The 18,863-nt window shown below is 36.2% G+C and overlaps 1 pseudogene; it reads right to left on the bottom strand.

Moving 5' to 3' along the window:
• Positions 1-15,991: 15,991 nt before the first annotated feature.
• Positions 15,992-18,863, bottom strand: part of LOC149155963 (putative alpha-galactosidase B) — a 66,449-nt pseudogene continuing 63,577 nt past the window's right edge.

The raw sequence follows: 18,863 nt of genomic DNA, 5'->3' as shown, positions 1-18,863 counted from the left end.
TACGATAGTTTCCAATGCATGCTTCTAAGCCATTAAGATTTAATCAATATATGGCATAGCAACAAAGGTGAAGTCTTACAAATTAAAATTGAAGCATGATGGAGAAACATGTGATGCGAATCATCCGATACGGCGATGTGTTATTTCAAAAGCAAGTTTGGGTAACCATTATGGTAAAAAAGCAGTTAATGACCAATTTGCAATATATTTAAATCATTTTGATTTCTTATATATTTCAGTTTTAAATATACAATTCCATAATTTAATAAGAAATTCAAGACATTTCTATCTTCATATTTAAATTTTATTATCTTGGATTTGGTCTTGATTCTGGACAATTTATCAAATCATGGAGTTTATATGAAACTTATAATATTTTTAGAAACCGTTATTACTGCAAATTCTCATTGTCATTTCTGATGCATTTGTTTTAATTTCGATTCCCTTGAACATAAAGAATTCCCTTTTTACATTTTATTGCTTGCTTTAGTGTAAATAAAATAAATAATGATTTTTCGTTACAAGATTTTGGTTAGTTTGACTTCTTCATGTTTTTAATTGTTAATTAAAATAAGAAGTCAGCTAGCTTGGAGAAACTGATACTTTTCAGGTAAGATCAAAAGCAATTATCCAATGGTAAGATTCATGTACCCACTTCCATTAATTTCCATTTCATCACTTTAGTTTCAGTTTTGTTTTTCTGACATATAAATCTCTTTTGCGGTTCTCCATTTAAAAGCTTCCAATCCTCTACCAAATCATATTTTCGAAGAAGCAGCGATAATCTTCGTCAAAACAGTGACATCAGGAAGTTTCTAAACCTTTAGTTTGTTTCTTTAAGCATTCCTTTTATTAGAAAATGATTAAGATGATGCTTTGAAACAAGAAGATTGATATCAGATAGAAAGTTTTCATTATGGCTGAGTTTTATCGTCGCTACTATCCAAAAAGCCTAAAACACTAACAACCCTGCAAGGTATGATTTTCCCAAATCTTGACATGAGAATGATCGATTACACGATTATTTTCTTTTTCTTCATATTGTTGAGACATTGGTATAAACATTCTTATTTGAGTTTATCTTTCGAAACTTGGATTTTCCTTTTCACTTTAAAATTTCTTCATTTTTATTTTTGTTTGCTGATTTCTTTTTCACTTTGGCTTAAGAATTATTTTCCTTTAGTTTTCAATTTTGATTTTGGTGACTTTGTCGTGATTCATATGGAAGACCTTCTTGTTACCTAATTATGGCCAGCATACATGGAGAAAAATTGTTAATAGTCACCTATTAGATTTTTCTTTAAAAAGTTTGATTTTCTTATTATAAAGGTAGACATATTTAAGGAAGAGATTACCATTCAAGAGAAGTTGGCAAAGTATCATAAAATCTGGAAAATTTCTTTTTTCATCGAAATTGTAATCATTTTGAGAGTTCAAAATTTTATTAGGATCTTTCAAAGTTCTATTATCAGTCAAGAAAAGTTATTTTTAACCAAGTAAAGACACTTTACCGCAAAGCACCTTTAACTCTGAAATTGTCATTCTTAACTCTTAAGGAGTCAATGATTCTCTCTGTCCCAGAAAGTCTTATTTTTCTAGAGTGTGATCCAGAAATATATTTAAACTTAAAAGATAAGAGGTGCCATCATGAGCCTGCTTACCATGATCATAGGGGAAAAATAGGCTGACATTACCAACACTGCTAAACAAACCAAGGTAATGACTTATGATTTCCAACAATTATAAGACAAGGGGTCTCATCACGAGCCAACTTGTTTAGTCCAATAATAACCAGTGAATGACATTGTCAACTATCTGGCCACCAAACCAGGACAATGGCTTTTAAGATATATATATATATATATATATATATATATATATATATATATATATATATATATATAGGTAAATAGTTTTTAAAGAGATGGGATTCTGAATCATTGATGATTGAAAGGTAACCCTGTCGAGACTATAGATGTTTGCTGGCAGCAGTGGCTCTACCCATGACAAATGAGTATATTTTAAAAGCTAAGCTGTAAAGTGGCCCCTGCTTTATCTCTACAACTAATTAAGGACTGATATAGAGTTTTGAAATATTTTAATTTATGAGAAATTTTAAGAAAAATTACATTTAGATGATTCTGGCTTTTATTCAGATTAATAAACTTAGTCAAGCATTTCAAGCATAATTCTCTCTTCTTTAATTATTTTTAATTTAATTTTAGGAAAATCTCATTCATATCAAAGAGAGATAACTGGTTCTTCTCCCGTGTGTCGCCATTGTTGTGGTGAAACACAACCCCCCCATTATTGACTTGCTCAACTCAAATAATGGTGACCCTTTCTATAAAATTTTGGCTAAACACCTTTTTGGATTTTTATTTAGTTGATTTCCCTACGCGTTTGTTAATTTTTCATTTTCTTTGGATTCTTGTTTTGATTGCTTTGTTAAAATCAATTTTTTATAATCTTCCCATTGATGTTTGTTTCGCCTCATTTGGTCAACTGGTTCATAAATGACACTCCTTTGAAGTCTCATCATTTATCTAGCTTGGGTTAAAAATGCATAAAATGTACAATATTTCATTTTGTAAATAAATTAGCTCAATAATGAATTCATTTTAAATATTAACTCCTAGTGAATTTTTACTAACTTTTTTCGATTTTTTACTTAAGCAGCCAAATTATTAAACATCGGGATTTAATAAACTTACTCCAATTTCCAAATCAATTACTAATCTTAAAAAACCCATAATATCCAAGTGGTTGTAGATTATTTTTATTATTTTTATTTATTTTACAAGTGGCTATACTTTAGAAACTAAAATTCATAAAATAAAACCAAAATAAAGTTGATATTTAATGTTAAATTTTAATTTAATTAATAATTAATTTAATTAAAATAAAATTCAATACATAAACATCAATATAATAAAAAAATATTTTTAGTCTTATCGGTGGCTTTCATCGCATCGGGAGTTTTCAAGTGACATATTTCAAAAAACCCTGATAGACTCAAATTTCCCGATCCCAATCATAAAAATGTGCATGCATCGCATCGGGGGTTTTTCACTTGACACATTTTTTGAAACCCCGATAATATTCATTCCCCCGACTTACTGATGCAAAGGGACATATCGCATTAACCAACCCTCATTATAAGCTTTAATCACACGAGGAATATCGCATCAGAGCTTTCCAACATAGCAAGTTAACAATCCTCCCGACACCTCCCAATTTGCCAATGCGAAGGGGCATAAGGCACTAACCATATCTTTCATAACTTTAACTTTGTTTTGGTTTTGAGTTTCAAGAAACTCACTCATACGTATGAGTGAAGTAGGGTAGTTTATTTTATTTTTATATTAGTTTTAATATTTATTAATTTAAATAATTAAATTTATATTAATTAATTTAAATATAAAATTTAATTCATTAAATTAAATTTAAATTTAAATATTATTTAGATTAGTATTAATTAGTTTATAAATAATTAATTATATTAATTAATTATGTTGGCATTATGAGACAAGTGTTGGCCTTGATGGCGAATCACACTGATGACAAATCATAGTGCAGAAGGATAGCAGCAAGGAATTGATGATCAGACTACAAGTATGAAGAAAAAACATATACACGTTGGTTCACTATATACCAAGTCGTGTATACAAGCAGGTTCACTATATACCAAGTCGCGTATACGCAGGTTCGCTATATACCAAGTCGTGTGTACATGCAGGTTGGCTTCAGTAAAAGAGCGTGTATGTGGAAAACTTATCTATGGTCCGTGGTGGTTATTCCTTGGAAGTTGTGCCTATGGTTTTGGACCATGGTGTCTCGACGGACGTGTTGATCCCTAATTTTGAAGTTGATGGTATTGGATTTCTATGGTTTTGGCCTGTGGTATTGAGCAAGGCCTAAGGCTATATAAGGAGAAGAAGATCATTAGGCAAAAGTATCTGAAAAGTCTTGAATATCTGATGAAGTATTAGATCCAGTATGCAGGTTCTGGGTTGCCTGATCTAAGCTAGGGAGAGATCACACCGGTTGATGGAAGACTAGATCTAAGGACAGATCGGGATCTAATGGTTTGAAATGCACTATTATGATATGGTTGATTATGCGTATTTCTAGATCTGCATACTGACGCAATGTTATGTTCTGGGTCTAACTGATGTCTGGTACAGCTGCAAGTTGAGAGAATTTAATTTTAGATCTGTACGCAGGTTGTCTTTGGTAAAAGCGCGTGTATACGCGGGTTTCTCTCATTGAAGTAGCGTATATCTTTGAAGTTTGATTTTTTGGTTGCAGTTGGGTCTGACTGCTATTGCAGAGTTCTGTAGTCTGCTTTGTGTTCTGGTGACTGGTGTTGACATGGTTTTAGTGGTTCAGTGATTCAAAGATTGATGATGCTAGTATTGGTTATTTTGTGCTTCAATGATCTGTTGTGAAAGTTGAATGAATTGTGGTCTTCAGATTGTAATGCTGTGCTTCAGGAATATCCTGTCTGAAAATGTATGAAAAGTGGTACCTAAAGGAAAGAAGATTGTAGGCCAGCACCTACGTACTAGTATCTTAGCTAGTACAAGAGCAAAGGGGGTTGGAGCTCCCTTCCAAGGAAGTTTGGAGAACGAGAGAAGGTTGAAGCCTTCAGCAGGTTGTAGCCTGCGTACTGGTATAAGGCTGCACCAGTACAAAAGATTGTAAACTGAAGTTTCATATTAAAGAAAGATAGAGACGACTTGCAGCAGGTGGTTTTCACCCACATTGGGTTTCCACCTTATATCATGGTGTTCATGTGTGTGTTTTCTGTGTGATGATCTGTTCTGTTAAACTGCACCTGTTTTACTATCATGGTTAATAATGTCTTGATGCATTTACTGAAGATAAGCTACTGAATCATAAGTTTTCTTGTTATACGCTGGTTTCTTTAGACACAGTAGCGTGTACAGGCTGTTTCACCTAACTGAAGTAGCGTATATGTTTCTGAGCATAAAATGAAAAAGTTTTTCTGATAATACTGATTCACCCCCCCCCTCTCAGTATTATTTCCAACAATTGGTATCAGAGCAGGTCCTTCAGAGAAGCTTGATCACTTGAAGGTAGATCGTTCATCATGAGCAACTACGAGAGAGAAGCATCAATTAGGCCACCGGTTTTTGATGGGACAAACTTCAATTATTGGAAGGTAAGAGTTACTGCCTATCTTCAATCTCTTCGTATAGAAGTTTGGGACATTGTAGAGATAGGCTACGCTTTTCCTTCAGCTACTCCTACAGATGCAGCCAAGAAAAAGAAGTATGAAACAAATGCAAAAGCAGTCAGTACCCTTCTAGGATTTATATCCCAATCGGAATTCATGAAGGTAATGCACTATAAATCCGCAAAAGAAATATGGGACAAAATTGTCACGAGCTATGAAGGAGACGAACAGGTAAAGCGTGCTAAACTTCAAACTCTCAGGATTAAGTACGAGACTCTCAGAATGTATAATGATGAAAGTGTGGCTAACTATTTCCTTAGGGTAGATGATATTGTTAATTTCATGAAAAACTTGGGTGAAGAAATAAAAGAGGCTATTGTGGTTGAAAAGGTTCTAAGATCATTGTCCCCCAAATTTGAATCTAAAGTGTCTGCAATAGAAGAAAAGGAAAATCTACGAATTCTTACTATGTCTCAGCTTCACGGAATTCTAACTGCTTATGAAATGAGAAAAGGAGGTCCATCAGACAGAAGAGAAGCTGCTTTCAAGGCTTCGGGCAAAGAAGATTATTATGAAGCAAGTCACATGCCAGAAGATGAAGAAGAAGAATCAAATTTTGTCAGAAATCTTCAAAGGGGTTCTGGAAGGTTCAGAGGTAAGTTACCTTTTAAATGCTTTGCTTGTGGAAGAGTAGGTCATTATGCTGCCAAATTTCCTCACAAAGATAAGAATGACAAGGGAAAGGAACCTGTTAAATGGAACAAGAAACAAAATGAAAAGAAGAAAAGCTATTACACTCATGAAGGTAGTGATGGTCTTTCAAATAGTGACGAAGATGAACAAGGTTATAGATATAAACTTCTAATGGATTTTGAAGATGATGATTACATGGATGCTATAGATGTAGAAGGCTTTTATGAAGAAATGAATGATCTCAAAGTTTGCTTAGAAGAGAAAAGTGCTATTATTGATTCTCTACAATGTCAACTGGAAGAAAAGGAAAAACATCTTGAAAAATTGGAATGTAAGATTGTTTGTCTTAGAAAGGAGATTGAGAAAACAAAAGCAATTAATCTTAAATTTGTTAAAGGATCTGAAACCTTGGATGAGATTATCAATGTGCAGTGTTCTCCTCTGATCAAGACAGGTCTGGGATATAATGGAGAAACATCTCAAGCTTCTACCTCTAAAAGTTATCTTGATGCAGCAAGGAGGAGCGAACAAAGACCAAATAAAAGTCATCAGGTGAATCAGGGACAGTTTACCTCAAGAACAAATAAAGACTATCAAGAAGTTCGGGGACAAGCGGCCTTAAGGACAAACATAAGCTACAATCAGCCACAGGTAAAATCTTCCCAATTTGCCCCAAGAATGGATGTCAATAGAAGCTACAATCGGTTGGATGATAGATCTGATTATCGAAGAAATTTCTTTAATGGCCAATGCTTTTCTTGCCATAACTTCGGTCACAAAGCAGCTCAATGTGTTGCCTACAAGACAATCATGACTAGAGAAGCTCAAAAGCAAAGAAGTATGACTGGAACCATGAAAAGGACTTATAACAACTTTTCGGTTCTTGAAAATGAAGTTGAATGCTCTATTTGTAATAACTTTGGTCATGAAGACTCTGAATGCAGGAGCAGGTTCTGGAAGACAACTCAGAAGGAACAAACCTCAAATGTCAGAACATGGAGAATAAAGGAACTGCAACCAGAAAGATGTGGGATAGCCTTTTATGCAGAAGGTCAAGAAAGTCTATGGTACATTGACAGCGGATGTTCGAAGCATATGACAGGGGACAAAGAAAAACTTGAATCATATACCGCATTAGAAAAGGGAAAGAAAGTTTCTTTTGGAAACGATATCTCTGCAGCCATAAAAGGAAAGGGCGTTGCTCCGTTGAAAGAGAAGGTTAAAGCTAGAAATGTTCTGTATGTTGATGGATTGAAGCATAATCTTCTGAGTGTCAGTCAGATGTGCGATCAAGGAACAGAGGTAATATTTAGATCAAATGGATGTTGTGTTCGTGATCTTGATACAGGTGAAACAGTGATCAAAGGAAGAAGGACTCCAAATAATCTATACATATTTGAAGAAAGACAACAACAATGTTATTTGAGCAAGAATGATGAACACTGGCTATGGCATCGGAGGTTGGGGCATCTAAGCTTTCCACAAATAAGGAAATCACGCAAATATCAGGCAGTTCGTGATCTTCCAGATATCAAAATTCCAGACAACACCATATGCAAATCATGTCAGTTTGGAAAGCAAACCAGAACTAATTTTCCGGAGAAGGAAGGATCAGCTAGCATGCCTCTTGAGCTAGTGCATACAGATACATGTGGTCCATTCAGAAAAAGAACACCTCGAGGAGAAGAATATTTGATATTATTCATTGACGATTTCTCTAGGTTTGTCTGGTTAGGACTTATGAAGCACAAAGATGAAGCATTCGAAAAATTCAAATCCTTCAAAGCCTTGGCTGAAAATGAATCAGGACACAAGATTAAGTGCCTCAGATCTGACAGAGGTGGGGAGTTTACCTCAAATGAATTTTTCGATTTCTGTGAAGAACATGGGATAAGAAGAGAATTCTCTACAGCTAGAACTCCGCAGTAAAATGGAGTTGTGGAAAGAATGAACAGAACAATCCAACAAATGGCTCGTGCTATGCTTGATGAATCAGGTACTCCCACAACTTTCTGGGGTGAAGCTACACATGCTGCGGTTATTATTCTCAACAAAACAAATGTCCGAGTAAACAGCACTCAGACTCCTCATGAGCTCTGGTGTGGTAAGACTCCGTCGGTGAAGCACTTCAAAATCTTTGGGAGCAAATGTTATATTAAGAATACTGATGAGCAACTTGGAAAACTTGAACCAAGAGTAGACGAAGGCATTCTTCTTGGTTATTCTCCACATAGCAAAGCATACAAGTGCTACAATAAAAGACTTGGCAGAATTGTTGACAACATTGATGTTGTGGTTGATGAGAAGGGATACATTCCTAGGCAAGTTCATCATGAAGACATCGAAGAAGATGAAGGCTACCCTCAAAGATAGAATGATGAAGAAGAACCTCAAGAAGAAGAAGAACCTCAAGAAGAACCAGAGGAGCAGACAAGAATAGAAGAGAAGACTCCATCCAGATATGTCCAGAAGAATCATCCAGAATCTCAGATTGTGGGACAGAAAGAAGCAGGAGTACAAACAAGAAGAACAATTGCAGAAGCTTCAAGCTATTTGGCATTACTCTCTTCCACTGAACCACAAAATGTGAAAGAGGCATGCAAAGATGAATGTTGGGTCAAAGCAATGGATGAAGAGCTTGAGCAGATCGAAAAGAACAACACTTGGGAATTGGTTCCTAGACCAAAAGATAAGAATGTCATAGGGACAAAATGGGTCTTCAAAAATAAATTGAATGAAAATGGAGAAGTAATTAGAAACAAGGCCAGACTTGTTTGTAAAGGGTATGCACAGCAAGAAGGAATAGATTTTGAAGAAACTTTTGCTCCTGTTGCAAGACTTGAGGCCATCCGAATGTTCCTTGCTCTCTCCAGTTTTCAAAACTTCAAGGTATTTCAAATGGACGTGAAATCAGCCTTTCTGAATGGAGACTTAGAAGAAGAAGTATACATTGAGCAGCCAGATGGTTTCATTCTTGGGAATGATCCAAACCTTGTATGCAGATTGAAAAAGGCTCTCTATGGTCTCAAACAAGCTCCAAGGGCTTGGTACTATCGGTTGGACAAATATCTTCACCAACAAGGCTTTTCAAAAGGATCAGCAGATAGCAATCTCGATATGAAAGTTGAAAATAAAAAATTGCTAATACTTGTTGTGTATGTAGATGATATTATCTTTGGCAGCAATGAAGAGGCTATGAGTCAAAACTTTGCCTTGGTTATGCAGAAAGAATTTGAAATTTCATTACTTGGAGAATTGACATACTTTCTTGGATTGCAAATCCAACAAAATGAAGGAGGTATTTTCTTGTCTCAAACCAAGTACCTCAAGCAGATCTTGAAGAAGTATGGCATGGAAGATTCAAAGCCAGTATGTACCCCCATGGTTACAGGATGCAGCCTCAGTACAAATGATGAATCAGCAGCAGTTCATCAACCAACTTATAGATCCATGATTGGGAGTTTTCTTTATTTGACAGGTACCCGACCAGACATTATGCATGCAGTAGGAATTGTTGGAAGATTTCAAGCCAACCCAAATGAAACTCATCTTCAGGCAGTCAAAAGAATATTCAAGTATCTTCAAGGGACTCAAAACTATGGCCTATGGTATCCTAGAGATACAGATCTCACTCTTCATGCTTACACAGATGCAGATTGGGCCGGAAGTGTGGATGACAGGAAAAGCACAAGTGGTGGTGCATTCTTCATGGGTTCCATATTAGTATCTTGGTTCAGCAAGAAACAGAGTTTGATTGCCTTATCTACAGCTGAAGCAGAATATGTGGTTGCGGCATCTTGTTGCACACAACTTCTTTGGATGATGCAGACCCTGCAAGATTTTCAAATCACTTGCACTCCACCAGTCTCTATCTTATGTGATAATACAAGTGCAATCAGCATTTCAAAGAATCCAGTCATGCATTCAAAGACCAAACACATACCAATCAAGTACCACTTCCTCCGGGAACAAGTGCTTGAGCAGAAGGTCAAGTTGGAGTATGTTCCTTCTAAGGAGCAAGTTGTTGATATTCTCACAAAACCACTGCCCAGGGAAACTTTTGAATATCTCAGACAAAAGCTGGAGTAGTTGATGCTTCATCTTGCTGTTAAAGTTTGTCTGTTCTAAAGAAAAGTTGGCGTACGCGTGTTGTATAAAGAATATCCGCGTACATACGTTTTTTTATGCGGGGAAAGTCACGTATATGGTGTACGCGTGTTGTATAAAGGATATCCGTGTGCATACACTGTCTTATGCAGGTGAAGTCATGTATATGGAGTTCTGAATAGCTGGGGAAGACTCTGGTTGGAGAAGGTCTGAGATGGGTATGCCAGAATCCTTCAGACACAGTCTCAAGGGGTGCAGCAGGCACAGTTTCAGGGGGAGCAGCTTAAAATCTAATAAAGCATTGTTGGCATTTAGATGTTTTTGGTTCTAGTTCACAACTGTTTTTGGTTTTAGGAGAAGGAGCACAGAAGGAAATCTTGGTTGCTGATCTAAAAGATGATTATCAGATGCTATTGATGACTTTCATAAGTCTTGATCTAGATCTTTCGTCTCTATGTCATGTATCTCTTTTGTGATATCTATTTTATGGTGTCAAGGTCATGTAACGGCCTATGTTGGTTTCCCCACTATGCCTGGGATGAATGATGTAATGTAATTGGTTGTTATTTTCAGATGTATCCCCTCTTGGTTGGGAGTATGGATGTATGTATTGAGTCTTTTGGTGATAGGAAGGTCCTTTAGGGTGTATAAGTGGTTCTTTTTGAAGAACATCTTTTGCAGATCTTGCCTACAGTCACGGGGAGCATGTTCAGCACAGCAGAGCAGAGATATCAGCACATTCACAGGGGGAGCACAGCCCTTTGCCCTTGATGACAAAGGGGGAGAATGATTCTAAGGATCTTGGGGTTTCCATCAAGTCCAAAGGGGGAGATTGTTGGCATTATGAGACAAGTGTTGGCCTTGATGGCAAATCACACTGATGACAAATCATAGTGCAGAAGGATAGCAACAAGGAATTGATGATCAAACTACAAGTATGAAGAAAAAATATATACATGCTGATTCACTATATACCAAGTCGCGTATACAAGCAGGTTCACTATATACTAAGTCACGTATACGCAGGTTCGCTATATACCAAGTCGCGTGTACACGCAGGTTGGCTTTAGTAAAAGAGCATGTATGTGGAAAACTTATCTATGGTCCGTGGCGGTTATTCCTTGGAAGTTGTGCCTATGGTTTTGGACCATGGTGTCTCGACGGACGTGTTGATCCCTAGTTTTGAAGTTGATGGTATTGGATTTCTATGGTTTTGGCCTGTGGTATTGAGCAAGGCCTAAGGCTATATAAGGAGAAGAAGATCATTAGGCAAAAGTATCTGAAAAGTCTTGAATATCTGATGAAGTATTAGATCCAGTATGCAGGTTCTGGGTTGCTTGATCTAAGCTAAGGAGAGATCACACCGGTTGATGGAAGACTAGATCTAAGGACAGATCGGGATCTAATGGTTTGAAATGCACTATTATGATATGGTTGATTATGTGTATTTCTAGATCTGCATACTGACGCAATGTTATGTTCTGGGTCTAACTGATGTCTGGTACAGCTGCAAGTTGAGAGAATTTAATTTTAGATCTGTACGCAGGTTGTCTTTGGTAAAAGCGCGTGTATACGCGGGTTTCTCTCATTGAAGTAGTGTATATCTTTGAAGTTTGATTTTTTGGTTGCAGTTGGGTCTGACTGCTATTGCAGAGTTTTGTAGTCTTCTCTGTGTTCTGGTGACTGGTGTTGACAGGGTTTCAGTGGTTCAGTGGTTATTTTGTGCTTCAATGATCTGTTGTGAAAGTTGAATGAATTGTGGTATTCAGATTGTAATGTTGTGCTTCAGGAATATCCAGTCTGAAAATGTATGAAAAGTGGTACCTGAAGGAAAGAACATTGTAGGCCAGCACCTACGTACTAGTATCTTAGCTAGTACAAGAGCAAAGGGGGTTGGAGCTCCCTTCCAAGGAAGTTTGGAGAACGAGAGAAGGTTGAAGCCTTCAGCAGGTTGTAGCCTGTGTACTGGTATAAGGCTGCACTAGTACAAAAGATTGTAAACTGAAGTTTCATATTAAAGAAAGATAAAGATGACTTGCAGCAGGTGGTTTTCACCCACATTGGGTTTCCACCTTATATCATGGTGTTCATGTGTGTGTTTTCTGTGTGATGATATGTTTTGTTAAACTGCACCTGTTTTACTATCATGGTTAATAATGTCCTAATGCATTTACTGAAGATAAGCTACTGTATCATAAGTTTTCTTGTTATACGCTGGTTTCTTTAGACACAGTAGCGTGTACACGTTGTTTCACCTAACTGAAGTAGCGTATATGTTTCTGAGCATAAAATGAAAAAAAAATTCTGATAATACTGATTCACCCCCCCCCCCTCTCAGTATTATTTCCAACAAATTAGATTAAATTGTTAATTACATTAGTTAATTATAATAGTTAGTTAGATATTAATTAATAAATAGTTTATTAATAATTAGTTTAGTTTATAATTAGCAATTAAATTAGAATTAATTAGAGACTAATTTAGGATTGGTTTTTAATTACAATATTTTTAGTACAGCAACAAAATTTCCAGATTTATGCTAGATTTGACTCATCAACTTTTGAGGCTCATAGATTGAGTTATACTTGGCCAAATGAGGCCCAGAACGGCTCATTGGAAAGATAAAATCAAGGAGAACATTTTTGAGGAGGTTTCACTAATAGATTTAATTATTTATTGGGTCAAAAATCAAGCAGAAGATCAAGCTCCGAATTTTGAAAACAAAATCAATTTTCTGAAATATTTTCTTCATTTTCATTTGCCCAAGTCTCTTCTAAATTGCAGATTCGCCCATCAATAATATCCTTGGCCAATCAAACCATCCTAGACATCAATAGAAAGCTTACATTTTATTTTCAATTATTTATTTAATTGTATTTGATTGGATTTGTTTTAGATGCCAACAATGACATTTTGATTTTATGGTTGCATTTTAATTTATTTTGATTTATTTTTGCAGGAAAACAGTGGAAGAAATATGGAGAAAAGGATCTCGGTCAATAAGAATGCTCCAGAAATTGAAGATTAAAATTTTTGAGCAAATAAAATTGGATTTGACAGATTTACCTTCAACAGACTTTCCTCTCAAGAATTCCTTTGTAAATATTATAAATAACAGATTGCAGAATGGAACAAGAGGCTGCTCTCCTTTGCAATTCTACACTTCTAAAAGCACTACTGTAATAGGAATTTAGAGTTGTAGGAGAGAGGAGAGAAAATCTCAGATCTGGGGATTATTGAGGATTTTCCCTTTGTATCTTGAATTATACATGAAGGGAAAAGTTTACACTATTGTGGCTTTAGCTTTGAAAGTGGAAGTTCAAGCAATGTAAAGAGCTGTTGGAGACTAGGGACAGAGAGATGGATGAAATAAATTGTTATTTCTAATACTACTGTTTCAAATATCAGTTTTATTTTTATGGTAACAGGAATGTGTCATTTTATTCATGTTTGTGCACTATTGTCAATATGGGTAATTTGTCTCAATCTTGTTATTATGTATCTTTGTTTTTATGGATTAATTTCTCATTTTTGAGTAACTACTTACTCAAAAATCTGTTTTATAAAACTGATTTATTGAATGGTAATGTGTTGTGAACTATTTCCACATATCATTATTCAATTATTGGATTTACTGATTTGATAATTAATATCATTTTTGTGAACTACTTCCTGAATGTTGTTGGTTTATTATTTCAGTTAAGAGGTCTCAATAGGATGTGTTTTGGTAACCATAATATCAGTTAATTGAACTACTTCATTAACTTGATATTCATTATAAACAAGACATATTTAAATCCCAATACTTTAATTATCTTGCTCTTAGTTGGGTTAGATCTATATCTACGTAATTAAGATAGGATTTAGATTAGTTTATTTTGCTTGCATTATAGAATAAGCTTGCATTTAAAGTAATTTCTACAAACTTTTAAGTCCTCTCCTCAAAGAGGCAAAACTTTAGTTGTGGCTTGGCTGAACCCAAATCAGCTTAAGGGTCATTCTCTTGCTTGATCAGCAAGAAGAAGTGATCTGATATCCCTAACTATTGGTAGTGAAAGATACATCATAAACCAATAGCTATAGGGAGAAGGTAACTGGACCTAGTTAAACCAGTCGGAGCCACCACACCAAATGGAAAAGGAGCTGCTTTAAGGTCCAGACCGGGTGGTAATCCCCCATTGTTATTGAAGCGATTTTCGAGGCATCAACAACTTCGAGCATACATAAATGAGGTATGGGATTTGTTTGAAAAATTATTTGAAGCTTTTAACATTCAATTCATTCCAAGAGATGAAAATAGAATGGCGAACACATTGGCTGTGGCTACTAGCACTTTCAAGCCTCCTATGAATCCAAGATTAAGATATGAGGTAGAAATGAGACAGATCTTCTATTCCTGATAATGTTAAGAACTGGCAAGTTTTTGAAGAAGACCAGCAGATTAAGGAGTTTTTGAATATGGTTGAAGAGTTCTAGGGCACAGAAATATATCAGGACAAAGAAGAGACAACAAAAATTGCAGGAGCCATTGGTTTAAAAGATTCAATAGAAAATCAGAAGATCTTTCAATTGAAAGATAATATTCTGCCAAAAGGACTTGTTCGTCTTGAAAGGATTTTTAATTCCAATGATGTGGCTGTGGACTTAGGGAAAATCTCACAGGATGAACATATTCAGGATCACAACATTGGAACTCAAGAGAATCCCAGTTTAGTCAAATTATATGTTGGAGTTTCACCTAATTTTTAAGAAAGACATATTGAACTTTTCAAGAATTATGTTGATGTCTTTCCATGGTCCTATGAAATCTCAAAACCTATGATGTAAATATTATTTAGCATAAGGTTCCTTTGAAGGAGGGGGTTAAACCCTACAAATAGAAGCTTAGGTAGATAAATCTTCTACTTCTGCCATCAATTGAAAAGGAGGTTAAGAAATTGCTTGATGCCAAAATCATAGTCCTACTCAGGTACTCTGATTGGGTGGATAACCTAGTACCCATGAGAAAGAAAAATGGAGAAATAAGGTTGTGTGTTGACTTCAGAAATCTCAATAGGGATTCTTTGAAAGATAATTATCTTTTGCTTAAAATGGATCATGTGCTACAAAAAGTAACAGGATCTTTTATAATGTCAATGCTAGATGGATTTTCTGGTTATAACCAGGTGGCTGTGGATAAGGAGGATCAGAAGAAAATAACATTCACAACTCCCTGGGGAACATTTATGTATGCCAGAATACCTTTCGGATTGATGAATGCAAGTGCTATGTTTCAAAGGGCTATGGACATTTCTTTTGTTGGAGATAAGTTTGTAGTGATATATTTGGATGATATTACTGTTTTCTCAAAGTCTAAAGAAGAAAATTTGGATCATCTGAAAAGAGATTTTGATAAATGTAGAAGATTTGGACTTTCCTTAAACCCCAAGAAATCCATTTTTGCTCTGGAAGAAGGAAAACTATTGGGACACATTGTTTCCAGAGAAGGAGTAAAGATAGATCCAGCGAGAGTACAAGATGTGCAGAAAATACCATTTCCCAGGAGTAAAAAGGATATTCAAAAGTTTCTGGGAAAGATTAACTTCCTGAGACGTTTTGTGTCCAATTACGCAAAAATCCTGAAAGAAATCACTAATATGCTGAAGAAGGAGAATGAAGTGCATTCAACTTTCGAAGCCAATCTTTCTCTTTTGCCTCTTTTTCCCTTTTGATGCCTTCCTTAGGTTTGCCTTCAAATTCCTTATTCGTGCCTTGCAAACCTTGTTCCATGCCCAATAGTGATTTTTCATGTGCCTGAGCATGTCCCTATCCTTGTTTGCTTTCTCCAACAGATTCTCTAAGTGGATGTGGATCCTCTCGAGCCAAACCTCTCAATCAGCCTCTATCTCCTGCTGAATATGTGTCCTTTCATTTAGGCTTCTTTGGGCAACCTGTTGGTCTTCACAGATGTTTTGCCAGCTCTATGAGGCCTCCTGGGTTCATGTACCTCTATTGGTGAATCACTGTGGGTATCCTCCTCGCGAGTGTAGACTTTGCCATCCCCCATAGAGTCAACTGAGTTATTTGTTCATCCAAATTAAGGTTGCTAAAGCGATGTGGACCTTCTTTTACACCAAGGTTAGTTAACCATCCAGGTGGAAGCATGTCTAAATCTGGCCAAGACTCCCCCCTTAAACCATTTTCTCCTATCAAATTAGATTTAGCAAAATCTCTTGACGCATCAAAGTGGAACTCTACATCGCTCTAGTTATCCCAATCATCATTTGTTATTCGATACATATTGACAAAAGAGTTTATTTGCATGGCCATTTGTGGTGTAGCATCACTTCCAGGTGAGATAGAGTACAACATAGGATGCTCAAGCTCTTTTAAGATCAAAATCAACTCCCCATTCAAAATATTGTGTATATAACGATCTGAGGAAAGCCCTCCCAGCTCCTAGGTTAGTTTGAACATTCATGAACATGCAGGCATCCAATAGCAAGTTTGATTGATTAGACCAATGTCTTTAGCATGCCAAATCTTCCCACCTTCTTCATAAGGGACACCCTGGGATCCCATGATTGGAGTATTAGCATTAACTGCTTTGAGTACTAATTCCACGCTTGACATAAATGCCAAACTTGAGACCCATCTTATGCACATTATCTGCAACCTCCTTGAACCCTTTGCCTCCTTTTGAAGATAGCCATCTTGTGGGATCTAGGATTGGCCTTCCCCATTAATCTAAGATATCAAATCCTAAAGAATTTTGAGATGATCCTTCTTCCATTTTTTCATAACCATGTTGTAGCAGCTTTTGGGAAGCAATCTGGGCATTCTGTACACACTTTTCTTCGGAGGTAATCCATGAAAACGAGTCATATGAATTCCATCCCCTTGGTGGAATATTTGCCTGAACATCACCTGTTGAAACTTGTATCAATGTGAATTTAGGAGATTTTTAAGTGAATTTATAATTTTTATGCTTTCCTGGCTATATGCGCCGTGCCTTCCATGTGCGTCGTGCCAGTGTAAATTTACACTCAAAAATCTCTCCCAGTGTGCCGCGCTCCCTCTGTGCATCGCTCTCTTTTCCAGGTGACTGTTAGAGGACTTCCCGGTGTCCCAATTGGGCGCAGAATAGCTCGTTGGAAAGGTATTTGAGTATACTTTCCAGCCGAACCCGAATTTTTCAATTTGGAGTTCATTTTCGCAACCAAAAATCAAATCTCCCAAGACTGGTCAAAATGTGCCCAGTGAGGCTGCCTCAAGGAAGAGTGTTGTTTCTGTCAACGTTTTAATGCCTTCCTCAACTCTAAATTGAGCTCATGATAGCTCATTGGAAATATATTTGTGTCTAGCTATCACTTGACTCATCAAAAAAGTCATTTGGCCAACTTAGCTAGGAGAAAACTTGATTTTCCCAAGGTCACTTCAGAGGTGCATCAATTCTCCTGAGGCAATTGTATTTTTGACATTTCTCAAAAACCATGACACCTGTGTAAAACGTGAAGGAGGTTTCTCTTCCTTGGCCTATTCAGGACAAAAACCTCTCTCATTTTTCATAAATTCATCTTTGATTTCTCAGAAATATCATTTGAGTGAAACCTACCCCGATGTGTGGAACAAGGGATTTGTCGAAATGAAGTGAAATGAAGGGGATAGGTAGCTTCTAAATTATTCATGAAATTTTGGGAAGTAGGGATAGATGTTAGGAAGTATAGGAAAGTAGAATATCTAAAATTGAGTGAGGGGAAGGGGTCCAAAAAGGCAAAACATAGGTCCAACCTAGAAAATTGTCGTGTTGTAGCAAGAAACTAGGGTTTGTGCAAAAATGAGGAATTTGGGGGATCTCAATGATGGGAAGTGTTTGATAAGGTACTTTAAGGATAGAGGAAGGTGTATGAACATCCGGATACAATTTTTTCCGATGATTTGGCCGTCCAAGAGAAATTGCGTTCAAAACCCTAGGAGAGGGAAATGACCTTACCTAGGTGCAACTGAAGCATGAACAAGGTGTAAAATGACCCAGTGGGACTTGACATGATAATGAAAACTCTTTGAATGATGGCACACTCAGCTAAACTATGACATGGACCGACATTTGGACAACTTTGACAAGGGTAAAATCAAACCCTAGACCCAATGCCTAGTGACCAAATTTTGCTTGAAGACTCACTGAAATGAAAAAATTTGACCTTGACACATTAAAATCACTTTGTAAGAGCATGTTTGATCACTGGAGGAAGGCTGTAAATACTGACACTAACATGTTCTTTGAGGTGTCTTTAAACCTCTGTAAAATTTTATAATAGTTTTAATTCATATAGTTAGAGAAACAGTTAAATAAGTTGGGTAGTTGCAGAGATTAACAACTATTCTACAATGTATAAAAAGGGGAAAATTTACTGAAAGAGGGTTGGAATTTTTGGAGAACCAGGAGACTAGGCCACCGTATTCCTGATATCATCGTTGATTAATGAAAGAATCAGAGGTTTCCATGAGTTGTTACATATAATTTTGTAAGTTTTTCTGTCATGTGTCATGCTATGTTTTCTTCTTTTCAATTATAGTAATGAAGCTGCAAGTTAAGATTTCTTAAAATAATGCTCCTATATTTGGAGTGCTCACTTCCTTTCTAAGTTATAGATAATAGTTTCTGTGAAAGATTAACATATTTCCTATAATTCATTTCTCATTATCATAATTCCTCTAAGTTACAGATAGTAGTTCCTATGAAAGATCAACATATTATCTTTAGCTTCTCCTTCAAATTTTCTTCATTCATCATTTATATGTAGCAACTAATGGCATTCTGAGATGTTCTCGTCATACATGTATTAAGAGTTAAAGACCAAGTTTCCAATTTCTTCATTTG

Source organism: Pinus tabuliformis, chromosome 9 (assembly GCF_031772625.1).
Source record: "Pinus tabuliformis cultivar Carrire ecotype Pingquan chromosome 9, CPIR1, whole genome shotgun sequence".
Classification (NCBI taxonomy): domain Eukaryota; kingdom Viridiplantae; phylum Streptophyta; class Pinopsida; order Pinales; family Pinaceae; genus Pinus; species Pinus tabuliformis.
Note: the sequence above shows the minus strand (reverse complement) of the source record. Positions and strands in the feature narration are given on the sequence as shown.